The following is a 10832-nucleotide window of genomic DNA, read 5'->3' as shown; positions in this document are numbered from 1 at the left end:
ATAGGGACATTTGAATTCTAACGTATGTTCACTATGGGGACATATCCAAAATATGAGGACATTTCAAGTCTACTGTTGGTAGATTATGAGGACGCAAAACTATGGATGTAAAGAATATTATGAGGTCTTCTCGAAAAAAATTTTCAAATAGCGTTCAAAAGTTAGTGTATCGTAATTGGCATGGTCAATGATTCCATACATAAGATAATTTTCTGCTGATCAATCCGAAACCATGACAGTAAATGATTATACCAAATTTTGAAAGAATATTTCAATTCAATCCCGACTTTACTGAAAATTACGTTTTTTCCAGCGAAATGGAAGATTTCCTCGATAGAAACAGATTTATTCGCCTAATGTGATAGAAACAAATTTATAGAAAACTTCGGTATTTTACTAATTGTATGATATGGGAACATATGGAACATATATGGAACATAGGGACATTACAATTCTAACGTATGTTCATTATGGGGACACATCCAAAATATGAGGACATTTCAATTCTATAGATTGTTCATTATGAGGACGCAAAGCTATGGACGTAAAGTATATTATAAGGTCATCTCGAACGAAATTTTAAATTAACTTCCAAAACGTAGGAAATTGTATTTGACGCGATGGATGAATCCATAGGAAAGATAGTTTTTTAGGTATCCATCCGAAACCATGACATTAGATGAGTATAGCAAATTTTATAAGAATACTCGTAGTCAATCGTGATTTTACTGAAAATTACGGTTATTCCAACGAAATGGAAGATTTCGTTGATAGAAACAGAGTTATTTGATTAATCTGATAGAACCTAATTTATAGAAAACATCGATATTCTACTAATTGTATGATATGGGGACATATGGAACATATAGGGACACTTCAATTCTAACGTATGTTCATTATGGAGACATATCGAAAATAGGCGGACATTTCAGGTTTATAGATTGTTCATTATGAGGACGCAAAGCTATGGATGTAAAGTATATTATGAGGTCATCTGAACAAAATTTTAAACTAACTTCCAAAAGGTAGGAAACTGTATTTGACGCGGTGAATGAATCCATAGGAAAGATAGCTTTTTACGTATCCACCTGGAACTATGACATTAGATGATTATAGTAAATTTTATAAGAATACTTGAAGTCAATCCCGACTTGACTGAAAATTACGGTTATTCCAGCGAAATGGAAGAATCCGTTGATAGAAGCAGACTTATTTGATTAATGTGATAGAAACTAATTCCTAGAAAACTTCGATATTCTACTAATTGTATGATATGGGGACATATGGAACATATAGTGACATTTCAATTCTAACGTATGGTCATTATGGGGACACATGGAAAATATGAGGATATTCAAATTTCACGGATCGGTCACTATGAGGACATGAAAGCATGAGTGTAATGTATATTATGAAACCTTCACGTAAGATCGTCATCATTCGAAGCCGATTAATGCGATAATTGTCAGTGCGAATTCTCGTGAGTACACAAATGAGTACGGCGATCATTCACGGAAATCGCGGTATACGAACCCTCGTTTTGAACGAGGAACGATCAATGAAACCCTCCAAATCGTTTGCATGAATGATTTTACAAATTTTGAGCTTGACTGAAGATCATTTAGAATACTTGAATCCAACGAAAAAATGCATAACGACAAGATAGGAAAGTACTATTGTTATTCAATTAAAGCCCATCAATAACTGCAATTTCGCATTGTCTTAGAACTGAGAAATAATAGGTTTATGACTTCTCAATGCTCGATTGAGAAGAAAAATCGAAGTGATGTTTTCGAAAATTCGTACAAATGGGGATGACCATTGAGGACGATCGGTTAATAGAAAATTTATATGCTGGTGCCCACTTTAGAGTCTTCAAAATCAAAACTATCCAAATGTCCTCAAAAAATGCTTTACATGCAAACTCAAATTATAGCTGTCCCCATAGTAGCTAAACTATGGATGAAAAAGCTATGACCCCATATAATACATTATATGATGGTTCCCATATCCTACAATACATGAAAAATATGGACGAACTCGAACAAACAATGCAGTTTCAGCTCGGATATTAATTTTGTTTAGTATATTAGGTGTTTGTCAACCATTTGAACTCATTTGAAAGGGTTTCCGTTTTCTGTCCCCGAAATAACCTTTAGATAAATATATATATATATATAGATAGATATAACTAGTATTTATAGGCTATATATAGGTATATATATATATATACTATCCCTTTTTGTTTATAACTATATCTATTTCCTTGAAATACTAAAACACTCGTATGTGAGGAATATATCTTAGATCACTAAAATTTACTCATGCAGAATGAATAGCTGCTCGTGTTTCTCCAATTACAATACGTGTGATTATCATAGGGCCGTTCTCTGGCTATATCAGACAACAAAAAAACAGAAATTTTAGAGAGAAACAAGTTAAGTTGGACTGAGGCTTTTCATCGTCCCGTATATTGCCTCCCCGTCTTCCGAGGTATACGTATCCTCGGGTTCTTCGCGGCTGGTGGTTGGTATTGGAAATGATGGGAGTGGCCCGTACGCGCGAGGTGGCCTAGGCAGGGAATAATATCCGTCAATAAGAGCGACAGCAGACTGCTCATTTTCAGTCGTGGAGTGCATGGATGAAAAGGTAATCGTCATGGGGATGCTTGCCTCCATATGTGAGCATCGCGGTTCTCTATGGCGTAGGGGGCCCGCTTGCTTCGCGCTATTCGAACGAAGAGGTTCTGATAATTCTAATATTAGGGCTGATCTGGCCTTGGTGTCCAGACCCTTGCTGAATCTTATAAAAAATAACACTAGAAGTGAATTGGCAATACTAATAACCGTAACGTGACATTTTTCGGGGAATGAGAAATGCCCATTACCTTCGCCCTACTTCCCCTGAGCCTAACAAAACCTGCTAAAATTTAACCTTATGGGCGCCAGGTAATTTTTGACCGGAATTACCAAACCGGAAAAAGTCCTCAATCCTAAACTTAACTAATCTCGATATTCGTTTGATCGAAAATCGTACCTCGAAATCCTAAAATCTCAACTCAAAATTTCTCTCTAAAATCCAAAAAGGCAATCCAAAAGGGAACGGAAAGGATAATTAGGCTTTTGGGGAAAGGTGACGGTACTAGGGTCGCTCAGTATGCCAGTTGTGGAGAGAGGGGTGGATCGTAGATGAGGACAAGGTTATCGCGAAAAATCGAAAAAAGTACCAAAAAAAAAAAGGAAAGAGGAGGCGAGAAATAAATTAATACAACAAAAACATTGTCCTTACGTGTTCCGCTATTAACGTCAAAATTCAGTACAAGAGTAATCATCAATTATATCAACCCCTATTGGTATTTGCAACTTTCGAAATTTTATTAGCGTCCTCAACTTTCTCCAAATACCACGTGCCAGCTAAAAATCCCCAAATCTAAATTTAATTCTCCTCTTACAGGATCTCGAAAAAGGTATTTGCTAACAAAAATCTAAATATAACTTCAACGGTCTCCCTAAGCCTCCGCGAACATAATTTATTTAACAAATACCGAATATATCCTTGAATATCCCACACTTGTATCCAATAATCTCATCGGAATGCGGCCTCAAGGATTATCGATTGGCGATAATCCGAGGAATAACCGAAATATTATTTGCGCCCGGGAAATCGATAATTTCCCGGAATCGGACCCTCAACGAGTGAGCGCGAGCGAAAGAGAGAGAGAGAACAAGACAGACGGCACTATGCCGCGCTGCTCGGTTAGCAGCGAGGCGAAATGCCAAAAAAAACATCTAACTTTACTAAAAATTCTATAACGCAGAATCCCCTCGGCGGATTTCGGAAAACCCTTAACCCTCTGGTCCGGGACATCATTCTCCACACCCTCACAAAAATTTAGGCGTAAGGGCCCATAATTAACCCCGTTTACGCAATTAATAACCGCGAGGAAATTTTAATACGCGATTTCCCACCTGTTGCACACAGCCACTCCTTGGCGGCCTCGATTGCGCCACGAGAGAGAACCACTGGCCTTGTTCGTTGGCCGGGGACAATTTCACTCAAAATCCGCATAAATTACCCCCAAAATCCCCATAACTTACACCAATGACCTCCCAACCGCACTGGGGGATAATACAGGCCGAAATTATTCGGAAAAATCCATCCACAGACCTCTCCAAAACCACCCAAAACTTGGGGGACACAACCGACGCCATTTCCATGGCTCGGAAAAATCGCTGACCACCAATAACTTATTGGGGAGCCGCCAAAAAGGGGAAAAATCTTTAATTAAGGCCGTAAAAACTCACTGTGGATTTTCTTGCTGCCCTTCTCTTTCCTTTCAGGACCATCCTGGTGGCAGCTAATTGTCCTGGTGTTCTCGGGATGGTGCACTATCACGTCTCACTACTCACTCCTGTTCACTCACGTGTGGATGTTACCGCAGTTAATGCGTAACTGTTTTTCGGAGGTCAGTGTCGCGTTGCGCTGACCTCCCTAATCACGCCTACCAATCGATCGGGTGTCGATTGGTGGATCCCTCTACCTTATTCTGGGTCAAGCCCTTCGCGGGAGAATTAATTCAAATTTGAATCAATTCCCAGTCATTAAACTTTATTTCGCGCTACTTATTTTCTCGTGATCGGGTCTCCTGGATCCTCGGGACTGAAAGACCTTACTCCTTAACCCTAAGCGTAATAATTTTAATCCTAATCGTTATTTATTTTCGGCAATCCGCCAGGATAACGACTAATTTTATCCCGTGCGGCCTTCCACCCGTATTCAGTCTTGGCAATTCGTAGGGGTAGTGACCGAATCTACCCCGTACGACCGTCCACCCGTATTTAGTCTTTGGCAATCCGTCGGGGTTGTTAATATTTTTACCCCGTACGACCTTCCACCCGTACCAATCAATCCCTTAAATCCTTTCCTCTGGAGCGCCGGCGTTTTAACCGGGCCTACCCGACCCGAAGACTTACCCTTAAGCTTAACCCTAAAATCCCTAAACCACCCCGAAGGGGGAAAATAATCATAATTTTACCATCCCCATAACTCCTTACCTTATTTTTCGCGCTCTCTCTCTCGTTATTATTTTTATTTGGGGCACTAACGGGCATCTCCGATGCTCGTTACATAACTTTCCATGGAGTTGCCGGTTCTTCGACATGTATTTGGATGGCCGTGGAATAATAATGATTCTCTTGTGTGATATTACGAAAAATAAAAGAAATCGATACAGGGTTCGACACTCCGGTTTTTGCCTTTTTTTCATATTCAGCGATAAGTATGGTCATTTGAGGGGTGTCTGTGGGGCTTAGTCTGACATGTAGGTGGTGGCGTTTACTCCAGCCGTGTTGGTCGTGAGATTACTTCGCGTTTTCAACACACATTCCCTATTTATTCGAATTTTTCCGTTCCCAGTCAGGGTAATATCTACTGAAAGGACAGCTACGCTCGGCAGTTGTCGGGTTTGGGCCAGATGTCTTGCTCTGCTCCCACTACCTCTACGTTACATACTTGTGAGGTGCTATTATTAAATTTATGGAATATGGTGATTTCACAGGGAGCGTCGCTAGTTATATACGAGAAGGCGCATGGTGGTTTGCAAATTAGATATCCGTCAAAATCTTTACAACGTTTCCGCAGTCGGTCACTGTTTAAAAACGCATACCTGGCACCTCCTTCGGTCGTCCATAAATAGTCAGCTGCAGGGACAATATACCCAAAAAGCTGGAGACTCGACGATATGTTTTGCAAAACGGGGTGTAAGTGGATTTTAAAAATCCTTTCGGATGGTTTTTTGACAGTGGACACTTTTACGGTGATGAAAATATGTCCTTCTATTAATGCTAGCAGAATTTATCACAGGGGTAAACCATCCTTGGCAAGGGGATGGATGAGTCTGCTTCCTCGTTAAATAGATATCCTATGAGGCTTCGAAACTGTCTTTGGTGAAAAGCAAAGGGGTGTAAAATGCCGAGTTGCGCGGATGATATGATCTGGGTGATGCGTGACCAAATTCTTATTCGTTCTCTGCAGATGGAAACTAGTATCTCTTGGAGTTGGAACCCGGCTGCGGATCTGACCTTCTCCGGCGTCCTTTCCTCGGTGAAAACCCAAAGTTTGGTCTTCAAATCGTCATTTATCTTATCTAATCTGGCCCTAAAATTATTTATTGGGGACCTTATCTGAATAATTCTCTTATCAAGATCGATGGAGAAATTGGTTTTCCGGGCATTTAATGAGAACTGAAATAAGTCGCTCATTTCCATGGTGACATTTGAAGGAAATTTCGTATTGTCGTATTTCGTGTTGAAGGGACGTAAGTGGTCGCCGAGTGCTTCCCATTCTTGCCGATATTAGTCATCCGAGGGTGACCACATTGGTGCGATATATCGACAGATTTGAGAATATTGGAGATTACTGTGATTGATATAGCGATACACAAGTGACGTTATTGGTTCGGAGTGCATGTAGAGTTCCTGTAGTTCGATGCTGGTGAAAATTGTCCAGTCTCCGGTGATCTTCCTTACTGGCTCCATTCCTTCCAGGTGGAGTCCAGAGGGGATGACAAATTGTTTTTGATCATGTAGTCATGCCTAGGCTGCTATTGCTCCCTGTATGAGAAGGTAACCGACCAGAAGTACTTCTGTTATGTTGTTGCCTAGATTTTGGAATATACGTACAATGTTTTTAGTAGGGCGATGAATGCTGTGAGAAAATCAGTAACGGCAAAGAAGATGAAGACGGCTCTTGAAAAGAATAAGATTGATTAATAGATCACCTGTTTGTTGTAGTTTTTCCGTTTCTTTCTTTTTGTTGCGTGTTTTGTGGGAGATAAAGGGTGAGTAAATGAGAGTGATCCGGTGGTGGGTCACGGAGAAGAAAGTGAATAGTTTGTTTTTCCGTTGGAGACGAACTTGTGTACTTGAGTCCCAATTTTCTTTAAGCCCACTGTATCAAGACCCACTCGGAGTTTTAAGTTTGACCGTGGAATACTTTTTCGACTACGCGAAAACACTAGTGATATATCGAATGTATATCGAATACTCGGTTGCTTTCTAATGTCATTATCGCGTTTGAGAACATTTGTCGGGCCGAGGAAAGGATGCTTATTTCAAATAAATCGACTCTCACGTCACAGAAATCATTCATTCACATTCCTCCTTTAACTTTAAGTTTGATCGTGGAATACTTTCTCGACTCCGCGAAAACCCTTCTGATATAACGACTATTCGGCCGCAATGTGATGACATGGTCGGGTTTTAGTATGCTTCTCACGCCCAGGAAAGGTTGTTGATCCAGAAAAAATCGATGCGCATGCCAGAGAAATCAATCATTCACATTCTCCCGTTGTCGATACTCGTGCTTCGTCGACCTGAATCGGATAGAGCGCCGTCTTGGAGTCAAAAGTTTGATCGTGGACGGATAATTGAGTGACCACGCGAAAAACACTTCTGATATATCGACTGTATGGCAGCTTTCTGATGTCATTATCGCGTTTGAAGACATTTGTCGCCCCGAGGAAAGGTTGCTGATCTCAAATAAATCGATTCCCACGTCACTAAACTCATTCATTCACATTCCTCCCTTGACAATACCGGTGATGTGTTGACCAGAATCGGTTACAAGGCAATCACTCGGAGTTGGAGGTTTGATCCTGGAATACTTTATCGACTACGCGCAAATCCTTTTCATATAACGAATATTTGGCGACCATATGATGTCATAGTAGCGTTTCAATCGAAGTTTGATCGTGAAATACTATATCGACTACACGAAAACACTTTCCATATATCGACTGTGCGGCTGCTTTCTGATGTCATTATCGCGTTTGAATACATATGTCACGCCCAGGAAAAGGTGCTGATATCAACTAAATCGAATCCTACGTCGCTGAAATGATTCATGCACAAATAGAATGTGGAACGCTATATAAACTTCCCTTCTATGATGTAAAAATGTTTGCCGTATGAAGGACGGCGGTGCTCCATATATAGGCAAGAAAAGTGAATAGAAAACACTATTCATGCGAAAACACTTTTGATATAACGACTATTTGGCGAGAAAGTGATGTCATTTTCGGGTTTCAATACCCTTCTCGCGCCCAGGAACGGTTGCTGATGCCGAAAAAATCGATCCGCACATATCAGAGACATCTTGGCGCCATAAGTTTGATCGTGGAAGGATAATCGCTTAACTTCGCGAAAAACACTTTTGATATACAGTGGACTCTCGATAGTTGCAACACGTTAGGGGCTGTAGGGGTACCCGATTCGTGGAAAGTGGCAACTAACTCGGGCCCCCACTCCTGCGCGCCGCTCGGTCTCAATTCTGGGAAATTTAAAGGGACAAAAAGTATTTTCTTTTTCGGTGTCGAATAAAATAATTGAAGAAATACTTGTGCTGGGGAAACAACGTGTGTGTGGTACACAAGCATGGCTCTTTCGTATTTTGGTTACGATATCGATCGGAGGCGGAGTAGGGGTATTGCTCGAGCGTCTGAAACGCGAATCAGGGGAAAGAGTGGCAACTATCGAGAGTGCAACTAACGAGAGTCTACTGTATCGACTGTTTGCCTGCTTTCTGATTTGGTTATCGAGTTTGAATACATTTCTCGCGTCCAGGAAGGGTTGCTGCTCTCAAAAAAATCGATTCCCACGTCAATGAAATAATGCATTCACATTCTTTCCTTGTCGATACAGGTGATGCGGTGACCAGAATCGGTTATAAGGCAATCAGTCGGAGTTGGAAGTTTGACCTTGGAATACTTTCTCGACCACGCGAAAACCCTTTTAATATAACCACTTTTTGCGGCAATGTGATGTCTTAGTCACGTTTCAATACACTTCTCGCGCCCAGGAACGGTTGCTGATCCCGAAAAAACCGCATGACATCATGCATTCACGTTCTTGGCGAATACTTTCTCGACTTCGCGAAAAACACTTTTGATGTATCGGCTGTTTGGCTGCTTTCTGATGTCATTATCGCGTTTGAATACATTTGTCGTGCCGAGGAAAGATTGCTGATCTCAAATAAATCGATGCGCACATCACTGAAATCATTCATTCACCTCCCTCCCTCGACGAATACTTGCTCGACCATGCGAAAATATTTTTGATATAACGACTATTCTCGCGATCAGGAACACTTGCTGATCCCGAAAAAATCGATCAGCACATTTCAGTGGAATCATGCAATCACGGTCCCCCATTGTCGATACTCGTGCTACCTCGACCAGAATCGATTATAGCGCTGTCTTGGAGTCATAAGTTGGATGGTGGAAGGATAAAAATCACAAAAAAACTTTTGTCAAAAAATTTTGCCAAGTGGAAGTTTCATTGTATGATCATATTTTCCCAAAAACTATTCTCAGTTTTATTTACAAAAAAATATGTGAAATTCCCAACAAATATCCTCAGTTTTATTCACAAAAAAATATGTGAAATTCCCAAAAAATATTCTCAGTTTTATTCACAAAAAAATACGTGAAATAAAAAAGACGCCAAGCATGACGTTCAGAAATCATATTGATTAGGGGCACTTAACATCTCAAGTGACTTAATCCAGTAATGTAAATGAATGGAAAGTCGACATTGGAAACGCTAAAGAAGAAAAAGCCCTCAGTAGCCGGCTTGAGAATACACATAGCTGATACATGTTGTCATAGGCCCATGTGTAAGCTAACTTTTATTTCTGTGCGAGCACTCTTAAATTAACGATCTTGACGACACTCGCGCCACCAACGGTATCGAGCTTCGCCAATCGCCAATCCGATTTTCGGAAAAACGTCCACTTGGCGCGCCTGCTCTTCTGTGTATACCTCAAAAAATACACATATGGGTTCATATATGATCATCGAAGTTCTAGATAGCAACAACAAATTCCGGGGAACATATTGTACAATCTCCGAAATTACTTCAAAGTTTGGTGACAGTCGCTTCACAATATTCGATTGTAAATAATCCTGAATGAATGGTCAATCGTGAAATCCACTGGGAATCATATAATTCTTGAATATTATATTCATTTGAATCAAGTCAGAATTTTGACTACTCCAGGTCAGTAATGTTACAATCCAATGATGAAGTAGTGATGCGTTCATCCCTAATGAATTGATCGGTAAAAATACACATATGGGTTCATATATGATCATCGAAGTTCTAGATAGCAACAACAAATTCCGGGGAACATATTGTACAATCTCCGAAATTACTTCAAAGTTTGGTGACAGTCGCTTCAACAATATTCGATTGTAAATAATCCTGAATGAATGGTCAATCGTGAAATCCACTGGGAATCATATAATTCTTGAATATTATATTCATTTGAATCAAGTCAGAATTTTGACTACTCCAGGTCAGTAATGTTACAATCCAATGATGAAGTAGTGATGCGTTCATCCCTAATGAATTGATCGGTAACAATCGGGGTTTCGCATCAAGGGCCACAGAGTGACACAGTGTCAACTAAGATAATCAGTCAAGTGTGACTGATTTACACCAAAGCCGGGCGCGCCATGTGGACTTTTTTCCGAAAATCGGATTGGCGAGTGGCGAAGCTAGTTACCGTTGGTGGCGCTTGTTTTGTCAAGATCGTTAATTTAAGAGTGCTCGCACATAAATAAAAGTTAGCTTACACATTGGCCTATGACAACATGTATCAGCTATGTGTATTTTTCAGCCGGCTACCGAGGGCTTTTTCTTCTTTAGCGTTTCCAATGAAATCCATTTACATTACTGGATTCAGTCACTTGAGATGATAAGTCCCCCTAATCAATATGATTTGTGAACATCATGGTTGGTGTCTTTTTTATTTCACGTATTTTTTTGTGAATA

The sequence above is a fragment of the Fopius arisanus genome, unplaced genomic scaffold (assembly GCF_000806365.1).
Source record: "Fopius arisanus strain USDA-PBARC FA_bdor unplaced genomic scaffold, ASM80636v1 scaffold00326, whole genome shotgun sequence".
Taxonomy (NCBI): domain Eukaryota; kingdom Metazoa; phylum Arthropoda; class Insecta; order Hymenoptera; family Braconidae; genus Fopius; species Fopius arisanus.
The sequence above is the reverse complement of the archived record's forward strand: the minus strand, read 5'-3'. Positions refer to the sequence as shown.